Here is a 19,879-nt window from a genome sequence, read left to right as displayed (position 1 = left end):
AGGAGACATTATAGTGGCTGAATAAAACAGCGTGGAGGTTTACCGACAGCATGAGGAGACCATATAGTGGCTGAAAAACCCAGCCTGGAGGTGGCAAAGAGATCATAGGGCCTCACAGTTGAAAAGATTAAAGATATTTTTTAACATTTAAATTGAAGATTTTATGTAATGGGACAGCAGCATGAGTAGACAGCATGGCGGTACAGTGACACAGCCTGGAGTTGGCGGCAGCATGAGGAGACCATGTATTGGCTGAATGACACAGCCTGGAGTTGGCGGAAGCATGAGGAGACCATATAGTTACAGAATGAGACAGCCTGGAGGTGGCAGCATCAGCAGCATCAGGAGTACTGAAAGTGACCTGGTGACATAGTGGGGAGGTGGGTGGCAATACTAGTACCCGGTGACAAAGGTGGGTGAAAAAAGGAGAACTTGGCATCAGATGTGTGGCATCAGGTGGGTGGCAGGATCAAAATAGTATCTGAGGCAGGTAGTCAGAAGAAAACTGTCACTTTTCTAAAAGTGTTAGTGTGCACAAGTAAGTATTGAGGATATGCATTACGTAAAACATAACTTTTAATAATATTCTTAGGATAAAATATATGGCCCCCACATTTTTTTGAAATCAAACAAAAGGAAATGTCCAAAAAACACCATGTGCCACCTACACCACCAAGTATTGATTTGATGCAAAGACCTCTAAAAGGTGGAAGGGGACATGTATGGTTCATTGTAACCTGTGGGGGTAAAAACCTCCCCTGTAAGGCCCTACTCTCGCATCATTAATTCCTTTCTTGGCATGTGTTACTCGCCCTAAAAAGGGCGGTCCCGCACAGGAACCTCTCCCTATTTCTACCCTCAAACACTGATATTTCCCAGGGTTTTTAGGTGGAAATGGGGATAGTTTTCTGTGTGGGGCCGCCCTTTTTAAGACAATTAACGCTTTCCTCGAAAAGGTGGAAGGGAACAAAGTATTGTCCATTGTAGCAGGTGGTGGGGGTAAAAAATTTGCCTGTAAGGCCCTACTCTCTCCCTATTAATTCCCTTCTTGGCAAGTGTTACTCACCCTAAAAAGGGCAGCCCCACACAGTAAACTCTCCCTATTTCCACCCCAAAAAAACTGTGAAATGGCAGTGTTTGTACGTGGAAATAGGAAGAGGTTCCTGTGTGTGGGCGCACTTTTTAGGTTGCGTAACACCAAGAAGGGTATTAAAAATGTGAGAGTATGGCCTTTAAGGGGAACGTTTTTACAATGGACAAATACCTTTTAGAGGCCTTTGCATCAAATCAATACTTGGTGGTGTAGGTGGCACATGGTGTTTTTTGCACATCTTTCCTTTTGTTCGGTTTCAAAGAAATTTTGGGTCCATATATTTTATTCTAAGAAACATTAAGTTTTAGCTAATGCATATCCTCAATACTTACTTGTGGTCTGATGGTCTGATGCGGAGGAATGTCTGTAACTGGGGAGCAGCACCTTAACCCCTTCCCGCTATTGGACGTATGCATACGTCCAGGCGAACTACACTTTCGCGCAAATGGACGTATGCATACGTCCAAGCGATCTCCTGCTCTGCCGCGGGCAGCGCAGGAGATCGCCGGCGGGACTCAGCTGTCAATCACAGCTGGAGTCCCACCGCAGCTGCCTGGGCCGCGATCGCGCCGGTCCCGGCAGCATTAACCCCATAGATGCCATGATCAGCTCTGATCACGGCATCTATGGTGTTTGCAGGGGGAGCGCTCTCCCACTGCCCACTAACGGCGGTGCCGCGATAAAATAAGGGGGTCGGGGGTGTCCAAGACACCCTCGATCCCCGTGAAGAGATAGGAGTGAGGTGGCAGGGGTGCCACCCCCTCCTATCCCTGCTATTGATCGGCGGAGCGACCGACCAATAGCAGACTGGGGGCGGGGGGATTAAAGTTTGGTTCCCCCCGCTATGCCCACCCATCAGTGTCCGGGCAAAGCGGGGGGAACCGTGTAGTAGCGGCGGCGGCGGCGGTGGTCACTTACTCGGTGTCGGAGCTCCAGATGATGGCAGCAGCTGTGATCATGGCGGAGGTGGAGGTGAGTATGGCGGCGGCGTGTCCGGGAGTCTGTTGCCTAGCAACATCTGCAGGGCGACAGTTTGGAGAGTGGTCTCTAAACTGTGGCCCTCCAGATGTTGCAAAACTACAACTCCCACCATGCCTTGACAGCTGTTTGCTGTGTTGGCATGCTGGGATTTGTAGTTTTGCAAGATGGGGTTCAGGCTAGAGATCACTGACAGTGGTCTCTAAACTGTAGCCCTCCAGATGTTACAAAACTACAACTCCCAGCATGCCCAAACAGCAGTTTGCTGTCTTAGCATGCTGAGATTTGTAGTTTTGCAACATCTGGAGCGCTACAATTTAGGGACCACTGTCAGTGATCTCCAGCCTGAACCCCTCTAAATCTTGCAAAACTACAACTCCCAGTATTCAGGAACAGCAAAAGGCTGTCTCGGCATGCTGGGAGTTGTACTTGCGTGCCTCCAGCTGTTGCATAATTACATCTCCCAGCATTCCCTTTGGCAATCAGTACATGCTGAGAGTTGTAGTTCTGCAACAGCTGGAGGCACACTGTTTGGGAAATACTGAGTTAGTTAATAGCTTCTATTACCTAACTCCTTATTTTCCAATCAGTGTGCCTCCAGCTGTTGCAAAACTACAACTCCCAGCATGCACGTTCTGTCAGTGCATGCTGGGAGTTGTAGTTTTGCCCCCCCCTCCCATGTGAATGTACAGGTTACATTGACACTGACGGCGGATTACAGTGAGTTCCCCGCTTCAAGCTTGAGTTGCAGCAAATTTTCCGCCTCAGCTCAAACTCCTTGCGGGAGACTCAGTGTAATCCGCCACCAGTGTGAATGTAGCCTAAAAACACTACACTACACTAACATAAAATAAAGAGTAAAACACTACATATACACACGTACACTGTTCCCCCCTTCCCCCCAATAAAAATGAAAAACGTATCCTACGGCAGTGTTTCCAAAACGGAGCCTCCAGCTGTTGCGAAACAAAAACTCCCAGCATTTCCGGACAGCCATTGACTGTCCAAGCATGCTGGGAGTTTTGCAACAGCTGGAGGCACCCTGTTTGGGAATCACTGGCTTAGAATACCCCTATGTCCACCCCTACGCAAATCCCAAATTCAGGCCTCAAATGCGCATGGCGCTCTCACTTTGGAGCCCTGTCCTATTTCAAGGCAACAGTTTAAAGCCCCATATGGGGTATTGTCGTACTCGGGAGAAATTGCCTAACAAATTTTGGGGGGCTTTTTCTCCTTTTACCCGTTATGAAAAGGTAAAGTTGGGGTCTACACCAGCATGTTAGTGTAAAAAAAAAAATTTTTGTACACTAACATGCTGGTGTTGCCCCATACTTTTAGATTTCACAAGCGGTAAAAGAAAAAAAGCCCCCAAAATATGTAACGCAATTTTTCCTGAGTACAGAGATACCCCATATGTGGGCGCAAAGTGCTCTGCGGGCGCTCAACAAGGCTCAGAAGGGGGAGTGCACCATGTACATTTGAGGTCTAAATTGGTGATTTGCACAGGGGTGGCTGATTTTACAGCGGTTCTGACATAAGCGCAAAACAATAAATACCCACATGTGACCCCATTTTGGAAACTACACCCCTCACGGAATTTAACAAGGTGTATAGTAAACACCCCACAGGTGTCTGACAGATCTTTGAAACAGGGGTCTGTGAAATTGAAAAATAAATGTTTTAATTTGCACAGCCCACTGTTCCAAAGATCCGTCAAATGCCAGTGGGGTGTAAATTCTCACTGCACCCCTTATTACATTCCGTGAGGGGTGTAGTTTTAAAAATGGGGTCACATGTGGGGGGGTCCACTGTTCTGGCACCACGGGGGGCTTTGTAAATGCACATGGCCAAATTCTCTCTCCAAAAGCTCAATGATGCTCTTCTGAGCATTGTAGTACGCCCCCCGTGCACTTCACGTCCACTTATGGGGTATTTCCATACTCAGAAGAGATGGGGTTACAAATTTTGGGGCGTATTTTCTACTATTATCCCTTGCAAAAATGTGAAATTTGGGGGGAAACAAGCATTTTAGTGTAAAAAAATTATTTTTTTTACATATGCAAAAGTCGTGAAACACCTGTGGGGTATTAAGGATCACTTTATTCCTTGTTACATTCCTCAAGCGGTTTAGTTTCCAAAATTGTATGCCATGTTTTTTTTTTTTTTTTTTTTTGCTGTTTTGGCACCATAGGGGCTTCCTAAATGCAACATGCCCCCCAAAAACCATTTCAGAAAAACGTACTCTCTAAAATCCCCTTGTCGCTCCTTCGCTTCTGAGCCCTCTACTGCGCCCGCTGAACAATTTACATAGACATATGAGGTATGAGCTTACTCGAGAGAAATTGGGCTACAAATTCAAGTATAAATTTTATCCTTTTACCCCTTGTAAAAATTAAAAAATTGGGTCTACAAGAACATGCAAGTGTAAAAAATGAAGATTTTAAATTTTCTCCTTCACTTTTCTGCTTTTCCTGTGAAACACCTAAAGGGTTAAAACACTTACTGAATGTCATTTTGAATACTTTGGGGGGTGCAGTTTTTATAATGGGGTCATTTGTATTTCTAATATGAAGACCCTTCAAATCCACTTCAAACCTGAACTGGTCCATGAAAAATAGCGAGTTTTAAAATTTTGTGAAAAATTGTAAAATTGCTGCTGAACTTTGAAGTCCTCTGATGTCTTCCAAAAAGAAAAACATGTCAATTTTATGATGCAAACATAAAGTGGACATATTGTATATGTGAATCCCCAAATTTTTTTTTGGGAATATCTATTTTCCTTACAAGCAGAGAGCTTCAAAGTTAGAAAAATGCAAAATTTTCTATTTTTTCATCAAATTTGGGGATTTTTCACCAAGAAAGGATGCAAGTTACCACAAAAATTTACCACTATGTTAAAGTACAATATGTCACGAAAAAACAATCCCGGAATCAGATTGATAAGCAAAAGCATTCCAGAGTTATTAATGTTTAAAGTGACAGTGGTCAGATGTGCAAAAAAGGGCTGCGTCCTAGAGCTTAAAATGGGCTGCGTCCGTAAGGGGTTAAATATTTTTGGCACTATCCATATTTGTAAAGTGTTGGTGTGGCACCATGGTCAATCTACTCTAATGCATCAGGCATTGGTGGGTGGAAATATTGGCTGATCCATGCCTGATTCATCTTCACAAAGGTCAGTCTCTCCATATTTTTTGTGGACAGAAAAGTACTCCTTGGGGTTACTATGGTCTCAGCCACACTAAACACCCACTCTGATGGCACACTACTGGCAGGACAGTTTTTCCAGGACAAACTCTGCTATTTGCGGCCATAAACCAAGTTTGGTCCAGCGGATCTTCAAGGTGTGTTGGAATGTTCAAATAAAGGTATGCCACAACCTGCTGGTCCAGGTCTTGCTCCAGGTCTACCTGCTGCTGGTGAATTGCTTCACTATGCTGGTGAAGAAAGCGACTTGTAAGCAGCTGTAGACTCAGGCTGCAGCTGATGGAGCTGGTACTGCTCCTGCCACCTCACACCTCTCCAGCAGCCATTGCAGTGGAAGGTGAGCACAGAAGGGCCCCCGAGTAAGACCTGCTAGAGGATGGACGATGGCGCAGACAGGCATCGGCCAACTGACTGCGTAGGATGTCTCTGTAATAAGTTAGTTTGTCCTCCCTCTCAGTCGGTGGAAAAAAAGGCTCCCATTGTGTGCCAGTAGCGAGGGTCCAATAAGGTGGAGAGCCAGAAGTCAATCCGCTGCTGAATGGTGTCAGTACGCAAGCAAGTGAGCATGCATCGTGCCATTTGTGCAAGTGACTTGGAGGTACTCCCTGCCTCCATGGCCACTGCATACTGCCAGGGTGCGTCTGGGTCCTATTCTTGCCTTTCTCTAGCTGCTCCTGCTCCTCCTTTCCTGTCAGATGAAAAAAACTGTCCATCTCGCGAAACCTAAACTGTGCTCAATTGTGCCCCTCCCCCTCCTTCTCCAGTTTGGCCCCCACAGGGCAGTGCCCTGACCAGCCATAGTTTCCAACAGGTGTTGTAGTAAATGAAGCAGTGGAATGAGGTCGTTCATCCCGTAATCCTGTTCACTGACTGATAAGGTGGCTTCCTCAAAGGGCCTGAGCAAACAGCAGGTGTCACGTATGAGCTGACACTGGTTGACATTGAAGTTGCATAGGGGAGTCCCCCTATCCCGTTGGTTCATCAAGAAATCGTTGATGGCTTTTCTCTGTTCGTATAGTCAGTCCAACATATGGAGAGTGGAATTCCAATTTGTGGAAATGTTGCAAGGAGGGGATACCGTTCTGACACTGCAGCTCAGGGAGGGTGTGCTTTGCGGTGTACGAGTGGCTGAAGTGCATGCAAAGTTTCCTTCCCATTGTTAGAATGTCTTGCAGATGGGGGGAACACTTCAGAAATCGCTTGACAACCAGATTGAACCCATGTGCCTTGCCTTGGGTGTGTGGCAGCGCAGACAAGATGTTTTTCCCGTTGTCGGTCACCATGGTTCCCATTTCCAGTTTTTGTGGAGTAAGTATGATTCAATTTCTTGATGAATGACTTTCAGCAGTTCCTCCCATTTTGTGACTGTTCGCCAAAGCAAACCATATGAAGAACAGTGTGACTCTGCCATGCCCTGCATACATGGTATGCTGGAGGGGCACTGAGACTTGTCTGGGCAGTGGAGGCTGAGGACACGGTGGAGGATGAGGAGGCGGGGTCGCACACTGTCAAAGGACCATCGGCCTGAGAGTGTGAAGGTAGAAGCGGCTTGACCTGTCCAAGTTGCTGTTGTGGCTGTGCAGGAACCACATTCACCCAGTGGGCCGTAATGGACATGGACTCTCTTTGACCGTAGTTACAGCTCCACACGTCGGCGCTGCCATGCACTTTGGTACACACCGACAGGTTCAAGGACTGGGCCACATTCTGTTCCACAAAATTGTGCAGGGCTGGTACTGCCTTCTTTGCAAAGAAATGACGGCTTGGGACTCTCCATCTTGGCTTGGCACAAGCCATCAGTTCTTTGAAAGGTGCAGAGTCCACCACTTGAAAAGGGAGGGACTGCAGCACCAGCAACTTGGACCGGAGCACATTCAGCTTCTGTGCCGTTGGATGATTGGGCACATACTGTTGTCTCTTGTACATGGCTTGGCCGATGGATTGCTGACGAAATGACTAACTCGAAGTAGGAGGAGCAGGAGCATCTGGAGCGACAGAAGAGGGGTATGACACACAGCTCCCTTTGGCTGAGGTGGTGGAGCCTTGGCTGGCTGAAACAGGGAGTGGCATGCCACTGGTGATGCAGCAGGCTATACCACCACATCGGAGCCACGTTTCTCTCAGGCAGCTTTATGGTGATGCTGAAAATGTTGTCAAAGGGCCGTGGGGCCAACATTGGGACCCTGGCCACGCTTCACCTTCTTCCAACACATCTGGCATATGGCCAGGTTAACATCACCGAATACTCGACGAAAATCTGCCACACCGCCGAGTAGCTTATTTTCCCACCAACAGTCCCCACTGATTGACTGCTACTGCCGCTGACTCAAGGAACCCCTGTTCCACTACTTTCCAAGAAGGTAGGCTACTGCGAACAGGTGGTCTACCCCGGGCACTTTTGGCTCCAGACTTTCCCCTTCTGCCACCATGCTGACTGCCAACCATGCTACCGCCTTGCTGGCTCAACTGCTGCCTCATGGACAACCTGCAGCCCTCTTCTCATCTGCTCCAGGGCCATGCTAACTGAGGGTTGTGTCTGAGGAACGCACCGACGGTTAACAGATGTCAGATGTCACTTGTGATGAAGTGGACGACTGTGTTAACCAATCGATGACGGCAGATGGGTTGCTGGTCGAGACATGACAGCTAGCTGATATCGGGAACTCAGGCCTCTCACTGCGACTCACTCGCCCCTAGTCTGCTGCGGCCTCTGCCTGATGGATTTAGGCCTGTGCCCCTCCTCTGTGCATGTCCTAGCACTTCTTTGCCTGACATGCTTAGTGTGTATATGAGGGGAGTACAACAACACCAGCAGGTGTGTACTTTTGTCTGGCCTTTCACAGTATCTAGGCCCTTAAGATTTTAACAGGAACAAAAGTGTGGTATGCACTTACAAGGGGAGGATAATGCGTTTCAGTATGATTAAATCAGTATTTGTCTACAACACCAGCAGGTGAGTACTTTTGGCTGGCCTTTCACAGTATCTAGGCCCTTAAGACTTTAACAGGAAAAAAAGGTGCACCACTTATGTGTACTTATGTGGTATGCACTTATGAGGGGAAGACAATGCGCTCCAGTACGCTTAAAACAGTATTTGTCTGCAACACCAGCAGGTGTGTACTTTTGCCTGGCCTTTCACAGTATCTAGGCCCTTGAGACTTTAACAGGAACAAAATGGTACACCACTTAGATGTACACACAGGTTACACTTAATAGGGGACAATCCATTTTTAGTGCTCTGTTCACCCTAACTGGCTGGCTACTATTAGCTTTTTAGTTGTTGTACACTCCAGTGCTGCAGCACACAGTCGCTGAGTACTACAACCAAAATTGCACTTTCTCTCTGTCTCACTCCGTTCCCTTTGAGTGCTTCTTGGCTTGATTTGGGCTTGAGGTGAATCGCTGCTGTCAAAAAAGCTTTTCTGTGCAACACACTGCTCTCTGTCCCTGTCTCTCTCATTCTGCAATAGAACGCTGATGTGACTGAGATGTGAATTGCTGCTGTAAAAATGCTTTTCTGTGCAACACACACTGCTATGGCCATATATGGGTTCATAAATGTCTTCAAACTGTTGCCCTCCAGATGTTGCAAAACTTCAACCCCTAGCATGCCCGGACAGCCAATGGCTGGGAATTGTAGTTTTGCAACATCTGGAGGGCCACAGTTGGAGTATAAACAGAGTATCGCAACATCATGTTTTTAGTCAATGCTGGATATCTCCAACACCAACCATTTAGGACACAACAAGCTACACTGCTCAAAAAACACTTAAACAACACAATGTAACTCCAAGTCAATTACACTCTGGAAGCAACACTGATTGACAATCAATTTCACATGCTGTTGCGCAAATGAAACAGACAACAGGCGAAAATTATAGGTAATTAGCAAGACACCCCCAATAATGGAATGGTTCTGCAGGTGGTGACCATAGACTACTTCTCAGTTTCTATGCTTCCTGGCTGATGTTTTGGTCACTTTTGAATAGTGGTGGTGCTTTCACTCTAGTGGTAGCATGAGACAGAGTCTACAACCCACACAAGTGGCTCAGGTAGTACAGCTCATCCAGGATTCCACATCAATGCGAGCTGTGGCAAGAAGGTTTGCTGTGTCTGTCAGCATAGTGTCCAGAGCATGGAGACGCTACCAGGAGACAGGCCAGTACATCAGGAGACGTGAAGGAGAACGTAGGAGGGCAACAACCCAGCAGCAGGACCGCTACCTCCGCCTATGTGCAAGGAGAAGCAGGAGGAGCACTGCCAGAGCCCTGCAAAATGACCTCCAACAGGCCACAAATGTGCATGTGTCCACTCAAACAGTCAGAAACCGATTCCATGAGGGTGGTATGAGTGCCCGATGTCCACAGGTGGGGGTTGTGCTTACAGCCCAACACCGTGCAGAACGTTTGCCATTTGCTAGAGAACACCAAGATTGACAAATTCGCCACTGGCGCCCTGTGCTCTTCACAGATGAAAGCAGGTTTACACTGAGCACATGTGACAGACGTGACAGAGCCTGGAGAGACTGTGGAGAACGTTCTGCTGCCTGCAACATCCTCCAGGATGACCTGTTTGGCGGTGGGTCAGTAATGGTGTGGGGTGGCATTTCTTTGGGGGGCCGCACTGCCGTCCATGTGCTTGCCAGAGGTAGCCTGACTGCCATTAGGTACCGAGATGAGATCCTCAGACCCCTTGTGAGATCATATGCTGGTGCAGTTGGTCCTGGGTTCCTCCTGTTTCAAGACAATGCTAGACCTCATGTGGCTGGAGTGTGTCAGCAGTTCCTGCAAGAAGAAGGCATTGATGCTATGGACTGGCCCGCCTGTTCCCAAGACCTGAATCCGATTGAGCACATCTGGGACATCATGTCTTGCTCCATCCACCAACGCCACATTGCACCACAGACTGTCCAGCAGTTCACTGATGCTTTAATCCAGGTCTGCGGGGACATCCCTCAGGAGACCATCCACCACCTCATAAGGAGCATGCCCAGGCATTGTAGGGAGGTCATACAGGCACGTGGAGGCCACACACACTACTGAGCCTCATTTTGACTTGTTTTAAGGACATTACATCAAAGTTGGATCAGCCTGTAGTGTGGTTTTCCACTTAGATTTTGAGTGTGACTCCATATCCAGACCTCCATGGGTTGATACATTTGATTTCAATTGATAATTTTTGTGTGATTTTGTTGTCAGTACGTTCAACTATGTAAAGACGAAAGTGTTTCATATGACTAGTTCATTTATTCAGATCTAGGATGTGTTATCTTAGTGTTCCCTTTATTTTTTTGAGAAGTGTATTTTGTAGACTCATGGAATGTTCCACTGCTGCTAATTTTCTATGCAAATGCAACCAAAATAAATAATACTATAAAGCCTGACCTATGGCCTTATTTTGCTCATGTGTGAGGCATGGACCAGTTATTCATGAGGCTTTATGGCCGGTGAAACCTAGCTCAAATATATACCGAGTGCTTACCCGATGGCTGGTGCAAGAGTAGAAAATGTGGAATGATACAGGACAGACCAAACTAAAAGAAACATTACATTGTATATGGCATGATATGTTTTACGAAAACAAACATTAAAGCTAAATTTTCACTCAAAATCAATTATTACAGCCTATGACATTTACATTGGATAATGACTTTCCCAACAATAAACCTAAATAAGCTGGACAATATTGAAAGAAAAAAAGGATTCGTAATATCAAAAGTCGAGTGGGATGGACAGGTTTTTATTGCTCCATTACATCTGAAGTTTGTAATGCGGCAGTTTAGTTCAATCAAACTTTATGACTTGCATCCCGTGGGATGAGGCAGTCTGTGGCCGTCCAATGCTGGTCCTGCCAGTAAGAGAGGGCTGATGGGTGACCCTGGGGGATTCCATTGTAAATGATTTTTGAGATTATCAGCAATCTATCACACCCTCCTGTGTGTCTTCACGTGCAATGATAGCGCCTATAATTGAGTCATCACTCATCAAAATGTTATAGCCAGCAAAGCAAACACTCCATTCCAAGCCACGGTCGGTATTGGCACATGTCTTGCCGCTATGTAAGTATGCGTATTGATGGATGTGTCTTATCTGCGCTCTAGGTTAGATGTGTTGACTCTGCGCATAAACAAGTTGGGTCTCAGATTCCACTGGGTCCTTTGATTCTCTTAGTCTTTAGTGAAGTATCTCTCATCTTGAGAGTACAATCCATCCTCCTCAGATCCCAGACACTGACATGTCACATCTCCGATGACATAAAAAAGAACAGTCAGTGCTTCCATGAAACCATCCCAGAGCATATTACTCCTATGAAATGATCATCACAATTATTTGTTCTCTACATAATAACTCAATAGAATTTAAACATGTGGTTTACCTAAACATCCTTTTACATTATGCAAAACAATATAAATTCTATGCATGATGAAACATTTACATCTAATATGAAAATCACTTATTAAGGGTAGGATCACAAGTAGCGTATATGCAGCATATTTTCATCTGTTCAGCAGGTTTCGCACAGTGTTAAATATGCAGCATATATGATATGTTTGACCCTACCCTAAAGGGACATTAAGCATATAAAGCTATTAACGGCACAATGAGATTCTTTTTCAGAATTCCCCCTCTTCAGGAAAGGCCAAAAGATGATAGGTAAAGCTTAAAGGGGTACTCCGGTGAAAATTTTTTTTTTTTTTAAATCAACTGGTGCCAGAATTTTAAACAGATGTGTAAATTACTTTGATTTAAAAATCTTAATCCTTAATTCATGGTTAGTAGAACCATGCAGTATCTAGAAGTATGGGTCTCATTTTTCTTAATTGAAAAAGATTTAAAGGGGTACTCCAGTGGAAAACAATGTTTTTAAAATCAATTGGTGCCTGAAAGTTAAACAGATTTATAAATTACTTTGATTCAAAAATCTTAATCCTACCAGTACTTATCAGCTGCTGTATAATACAGAGAAAGTTCTTTTCTTTTTTAATTTATTTTCTGTCTGTCCACAGTGCTCTCTGCTGACACCACTGTCCGTAACAGGAACTGTCCAGAGCAAGAGAGGTTTGCTATGGGGATTTGCTTCTACTCTGGACAGTTCCTGACATGGAGAGAGGTGTCAAAAGAGAACACTGTGGTCGAACAGGAAGGAAATTCCAAAAGAAAAGAACTCCCTCTGTAGTATACAGCAGTTGATAAGTGCTGGAAGGATTAAGATTTTTAAATAGAAGTAATTTACAAATTATCAGTTGATTTAAAAAAAATGTTTTCCACCGGAGTACCCCTTTAAGATTATAAATACTGAAGCATGGCCCGAAATTTACGTTTATTTTTACCATTTCAGAAGCCCAGAAGTGTAATGGTGCTAAATCCTCAACTAAATTTGACGCTTCTAAAAGTGATCCTATAGGCCTTGCACCAATGTGTCCATCACATGACCAGGAGGGCCGTCTCAGGACAAACTCTGGAATAAATCCATTTTTATGATTTTTGAAGATTTCCACCAATATCTTTTTGAAAGTGGTTTTAGCACTATAAATATAGGTAAAAATGCCCTAAGGCTGAGTTTCCCAAAAGATGGGTAAATGCTCCACATCATTTTTTCATGGCAAAAAAGGGAAAAAGGCCCCAGCAGTTTTGTCTAATCGCAACATGCTTAGACTATGGCTTTTTTTGTAACCCCTTGGGGAAGAAGCCCATTTTTACCTAAAGGACCAGAGCATTTTTTGCATATCCGACCTGTGTCACCTTAAGCCAGTGTTTCCAAACCAGGGTGCCTCCAGGTGTTGCAAAACTACAACTCCCAGCATGCCTGTACAGCCAAAGCCTGTCCAGGCATGCTGGGAGTTTTAGTTTTGCAACATCTGGAGGCCCCCTAGTTGGGAAACACTGCTTTAAGCATTAAAGGCAATAAGTGGCATATATAGCATAGATAAAAACAACTAGACGTGTTTCAGGGTACTTGGTGATATCTGACCCTTTCTTCAGTAGTCATATTCGTATTCATATGACTACTGAAAAAAAAATAAAATTTTTTTTATAGAAGTCATTTACTAATCTGTTTAACTTTCTGGAGCCAGTTGATATATATAAAAAAGTTTTTTCCTGGAATACCCCTTTAATAACTCCGGGATACTTTTACTTATGAATTTCAGGAAAAATTTGAAAATGTTCTAACTTTTCTCTGCTTGTAAGAAAAATGGACATTCCAAATAAATCATATATTGATTCACATATACAATATGCCTACTTTATATTGGCATCATAAATTAGACATATTTATACTTTTTGAAGACATTAGAGGGCTTCACAGTTTAGCAGCAATTTTTCACGAAAATTTCTGAATCTGAATTTTTCAGGGACCAGTTCAGTATAGCAGTGAATTTGAGGGTCTTTATGTGTGAAATCCCCTATAATGGACCCCGTTATGAAAACTGCACCCCTCAAAATATTCAAAATTTAGAAATTTTGTTAACCCTTTAGCTATTTCACAGGAATAGCAGAAAAGTAAAGGAGAAAATGTTCTTTTAGCCCCATTGTTTTAATTTTTACAAGGTAGAAGTGGAAAAGCCCTAAAAAATTTGTAACCCAATTTATCTCGAGTAAGGAAATACCTCATATGTGCATGTAAAGTGCTCTGTGGGTGCAGTAGAGGGCTCAGAAGGGAAACAGTGACAATGGGGTTTTAGAGAGTGAATTTAGCTGAAATAGTTTTTTGGAGGCATGTCGCATTTAGGAAGCCCCTATGGTGCCAGAACAGCAAAAAACAAAAAAAAACACATGGCACACTATTTGGGAAACTACACCCCTCAAGGAATGCAACAAGGGGTACAGTGAGTGTGAACACCACACAGGTGATTGACAAACAATTGTTAAAGTGGGACCTAAAAATGAAAATGTTTATTTTTTTTTCACTAAATTTTTTTACCCCAAATTTTTAATTTTCACAAGGGGTTATAGGGGAAAAAAAAGCCCCCCCAAATTTTGAACACCATTTCTTCTGCGCATGGAAATACCTCATAAGTGGATGTAAAGTGCTCTAACCCCCCCCCACATATGACTCCATTTAAAGAACGGAATGGAATAAGTGGTGCAGTGAACATTCACACCCCACTGGCGTCTGACTGATCTTTGGAACAGTCGACTGCAAATGAAAAATATTTTTTTTTTTAATTTTTACAGTCGACTTCAAAAAATCTGTCAGACACCTGTGGGGTGTAAATGCTCACTGCACCCCTTATTACATTCTGTGGGGGATGTAGTTTCAAAAATGGGGTCACATGAGGAGGGGGTCCACTGTTCTGGCAGCATGGGGGCTTTGTAAATGCACATGGCCAAATTCTCTCTCCAAAAAACAAATTTTGCTCCTCTTCTGAGCAGTGTAATGCGCCCGCAGAGCACACTACATCCACATATAGGGTATTTCCATACTCAGAAGAAATGGTGTTACACATTTTAGGGGGCTTTTTCTCCTGTTACCCCTTGTGAAAATGGAAAAACTTGGGGTAACACCAGCATTTTTGTGAAAAAAAAATCACATTTTTCATTTTCACGTCCAACTTTAATGAAAATTTGTCAAACACCTGTGGGGTAATAAGGCTTACTAGACCCCTCATTACCTTCCTTTAGGGTCGTAGTTTCCAAAATGGGGTCACAAGTGGGTGGTTTTTCTTTAGCATTCATGTCAAAATTGTTGTAACTATCACCCATCCCTGTGCAAACCACCAATTTAGGCCTTAAATGTTCATGGGGCGCTCTTACTTCTGAGTCCTGTTGTGCGCCCACAGAGCACTTTACATCCACATATGGGATATTTCCGTACTCGGCAGAAATTTTGTTACAATTTTTTTTTTTTTTTTTAATCCTTTCACCTCTTGTGAAAATGAAAAGTATGGGGCAACACCAGCATGTTAGTGTTAAAAATGTACATTTGCTTACGCTAACATGCTGGTGTAGCCCCTAAAATTTCTTTTTTATTAGGGGTAAAAGTAGAAAAAGACCCCCAAAATTTGAAAAAATTTCTCCCGAGTATGGAAATACCCCATATGTAGCCCTAAACTGTTGCCTTGAAATACAACAGGGCTCCAGAATGATGCCTAAATTAGGGATTAGCATAGGGACGGACCGGATGAAAGCATGGCGCTTGCCTCCTCCAGCAAAAAATACCATACGGCAGTGTATCCTGAACAGAGTGCCTCCTGCTGTTGCAAAACTCCCAACATGCCTGGACAGTCAATGGCTGTCCGGCAATGCTGGGAATTGCTATCTTGCAAACAGTGCCGTATGAGACGTTTTTACATTTTATTGGAGGGGGGGGGGGGTTGGGGCTAACTATGTAAGGGGGTGTATATGTAGTGTTTTACCCTTTATTTTGTGTTAGTGTAGTGTAGTGTTTTTAGGGTACATTAACAGTGAGTTTCCGGGAGTTTAAGCTGTGTCGACCATGTGAATGTCCCCTGTACATTCACATAAGGCAGGGAGGGGGGGCCCCCCCAGGTTGGGGCCAAACCTCCAGCTGTTGCAAAACTACAACTCCCATCATGCACTGACAGACCGTGCATACTGGGAGTTGTGGTTTTGCAAAAGCTGTAGGCACACTGGTGGGGAAACACTGAGTTAGTGTCTGTTACCTAACTCAGTATTTCCCCACCAGTGTGCCTCCAGCTGTTGCAAAACTACAACTCACATCATGCTCGGTCAGTCAGTGCATGCTTGGAGTTGTAGTTTTGCAACAGCATGTTGCACACGGATTTGGAAAACACGGAGTTAGGTAACAGACCCTAACTCAGTGTTTCCCCACCAGTGTGCCTCCAGCTGTTGCAAAACTACAACTCCCAGCATGCACTGACAGCTCAAAGGCATGCTGGTAGTTGTAGTTATGCAACAGCTGGAGGGGCACAGTTTGGAGACTACTATGCAGAAGTCTCCAAACTCTCAGAATGCCCATACTTTCAATCATGCTGGGCGTTGTAGCTCTGCAACATCTGGCCCTTCAGATGTTGCTGAACTACAACTCCCAGCATGCCTGGACATTCTGGGCATGCTGTGAGTTGTAGTTTTGCAACATCTGGAGGGCCAGATGTTGCAGAACTACCACACCCAGCATGCCTAGACTGTCTGGGCATGCTTAGAGTTGTAGTTTTGCAACATCTGGAAGGCCACAGTTTGTAGACCACTTCACAGTGGTCTCCAAACTGTGGACATCCAGATGTTGTCAAACTACAACTCCCAGCATGCCCAGAAAGCCAAAGGCTGTCTGGGCATGCTGGAAGTTGTAGTTTTGCATCTTCTAGAGGGCCAGGTCGGATCACTCACCGGATCATTCTACAGCACGCTGACTCTGGCAAAGCACGCCGACTCCGCCAGGTAAGCTGTCCACTGCTGCCCATCGCTGCCCCTCAACCTGCTGACTACCGCTGCCCCCCCTGCTGACTACAGCTGCCCCCCTGCTGCCATGTTTTCCCTCGCTCATCGTAATTCTAACCCTCCCCGTCCTGCCCCTGACCTGCCATTGGCCGGTCAGTCCTGACCGGCCAATCGCAGGGGATAGGAGTAGGTGGTACCCCTGCCACCTCACTCCTATTCTTCAGGATGATCGGCACTGTCTCTGACAGCACCAATCCCCCTTATTTTCCGGGCAATCAGGTCACAGCGATCGACAACAAGGGGAGGTCTCAGGACCCCCCTAGGTGATGTCAGCAGTCATCCCGTTCATATCACCACCCTGTGCCAGGCAGTGACTGGAAACACCAAGGACATACAGGTACGTCCTTGGTCCTTAAGTACCAGGGAGCAAGGGCATACCTATATGCCCTTGGTCCTCAATAGGTTAAAGCAAAAATTCCACAGTTTCAGCATCCTTGGAGGAAAGTAGTGATGCGTAGCATCACTACTCCCCTCCATTGACTTACACTGTTCAGCCCAGCATAGCACAGCACTGTATACTGTCCCTGCATAGATCAGGACTAAGCTGTGCCTGTGGCTGTACAGCCATGAGCACAGTTGATGCTGAGAAGTAGATATACATTGTATATCTACTGCCCAAAATGAATTAACTGTAAAACAGCCATTTTCAAACATCATTGGTTTACTGTAAAACATTTTGAGCCATTGCACTATGCTCCAGTCCAGCAAGAAAACATATCCTGCTGAGCAGTGCTTGATAACTCTTTGTGGTGCATACAGTATATCCAGGAGTAAAGTCGTGGGGGAAAAAAAAGTGCATGAACTCACTCAAGATTTCCACTCAAGGGCTGGCCCTGCAGAACTCCTGCTAATTGGAACGGTGTTCCTGCTGTGAAAGAAAAGTGCAGGAACTCAGTTCCCATGCGTTCTTGCAGGACTTGAGCCCTGAGTATATCCACCTATAGACTGTATATGTATATCCTATCTATAGACTGTTTATAGTAGCCAGACGTTCACTTGCCACAATGGCTTTAGCTTTTTTTTTCTGGCCCGGTGTAGCCTGTCCCTAGTGAGGACATTATTAAAGGCGGAGCCAGGGTGGTAAGTATGGCTCTATTCTCATTATGCGTTTTGCATAATGTGAACAGACCCTTTCTGGCAGTGTTTCCTAAACAGGGAGCCACCAGGTGTTGCTAAAGGTGTTAGTATCTGCCTGAGAATGAAAATACGTGGAACCACATGCGTTTGAAAAAAGAATAAATAAATACAATAAATAAATAAAAAAAACATGCGCGGTTCCCTGTATTTCAAATCTCAGCCGGATACCAACCAAGCCTGATGTTACAAGGGTGGGTGGGGGCCAAAATAAAATCAGCCTATTACCGCCTGGGCTCAGGAGCGCCAATTTTGACGCTCTGGGCCTGATGGTACCTGCTCTTCCTGGTATCCCTGTGGCGGTCGGTAATAATGTAGAGTTATCGCTAGCTGTTTTTGTGGATAAAGATAAGCCCCGGCTAAATAATGGACTCCTTCAACTGCTAAAAGTAAAGTTAAGAAAAAAACACAACACATCGCAAAAAATACTTTATTACACAAAATACTCCCCCACAGCCCTCATTAACCATTTTATTGAAACAAAAAATAAAATAAAATGCAGGTCATCGACGTAGTCCACCGAATCCGTATTAGTCCACATGATACACAGGCCTAAAACAGGAAGAAAAGAAAATCACGAAAAATGGGTTAGTACATTTATGGCACTCTCTTCTGGGGGAGAGCATCAATAATGCAGTGTGTTCCCAAACAGGGAGCCTCCAGCTGTTGCTAAACTACACATCTGCCTTTGGCTGTCTGGCAGTGATGGGGGTTGTAGTTTAGCAACACCTGGATTCTCCTTGTTTAGGAAGGCTCAGACTTTGACCAATCAAAACTTTTAACATGTTTCTAGTGTTCTAAAGTGACAGGTACACTTTAAAATTCAGCAAAGCCTGACGGTGTTGCTAGGGACAGGCCAATGAACGGCAGTGAAACCGGGGGGGGGGGGGGGGGGATGTTAGCTGCAAAAGTACTGTTTATGTAATGGCATGCATCCCCTTTGCAAAACTACAACACCCAGCATGCCCGGACAGCCTTCGGCTACCGTTTAGACAACCTGGTTGGGTATTAAAGGGGTACTCCGGTGGAAAGCTTTTTTTTTTAACTCAACTGGTGCCAGAAAAGTAAACAGATTTGTAAATTACTTCTATAAAAAAAAAAAATCTTTCCAGTACTTATCAGCTGCTGTATGCCACAGAGGAAGTTGTTCTTTACAGTCAGATCACAGTGCTCTGTGCTGACACCTCTGTCCATGTCAGGAACTGTCCAGAGCAGGAGAGGTTTGCTATGGGAATTTGCTTCTGCTCTGGACATTTCCTGACATGGACAGAGATGTCAGCAGAGAGCACTCTGGTCAGACAGAAAAGAACAACTCAACTTCCTCTGGAGCATACAGCAGCTGATAAGTGCTGGAAGGATTAAGATTTTTTAATAGAAGTCATTTATAAATCTGTTTAACTTTCTGGCCCCAATACTCTAATACTAGTGTGAACAGATCCTTGAGAAACATCAAAAAGACACATCTAAGAGCAGCTTGCAGACTTCTTTTGGTCCTCGGATGTTAAGGTTGATTTAGAAACAAACTAAATGAATACCCCAAATAGGCTGAAATTTTTGTCTTTAATTTCGCTCTTCGCCCATCTCCCATCAGCACAAACTCCAATTTAATTAGGATGCAAAGATGAGAGAAAGCAAAAGAAAAAAAAGGAAAAGTGCAAATCAAATTCCCAGCCTTAGAGATTTCTGGGAAATAAATAGCCACACAGATTAAAAAGTGTCTAGTGGAACTAACGCAATAATGCATGAAAAAGTAATTTCCCCTGCTGCTGTTTCTTCGGAGAGGAGGATAATAGTGCCCACTTCCCAATCCTGCACCCCTTCGCTCTCTCTTCCACCAGTTTGGGGGCAGCGACTAGAGAAATTGGATAACAAGATCAGAAATTTAATTACAGTCTCCCAAGCTGTCGTCCGGTAAATTGGATGTCACAGTTTTCTTGTTCGCTCTCTCTTTTTATTTTTTTTATTTCTTTATTTATTTTTTTAAAGTAAGCCTTAATACAGATGTAATGCGGCAGCTTTGTGGGAAGATCTACATGAAATCGTGACCTTC

Source organism: Hyla sarda, chromosome 3 (genome assembly GCF_029499605.1).
Source record: "Hyla sarda isolate aHylSar1 chromosome 3, aHylSar1.hap1, whole genome shotgun sequence".
Classification (NCBI taxonomy): Eukaryota; Metazoa; Chordata; class Amphibia; order Anura; family Hylidae; genus Hyla; species Hyla sarda.
The sequence above is the reverse complement of the archived record's forward strand: the minus strand, read 5'-3'. Positions refer to the sequence as shown.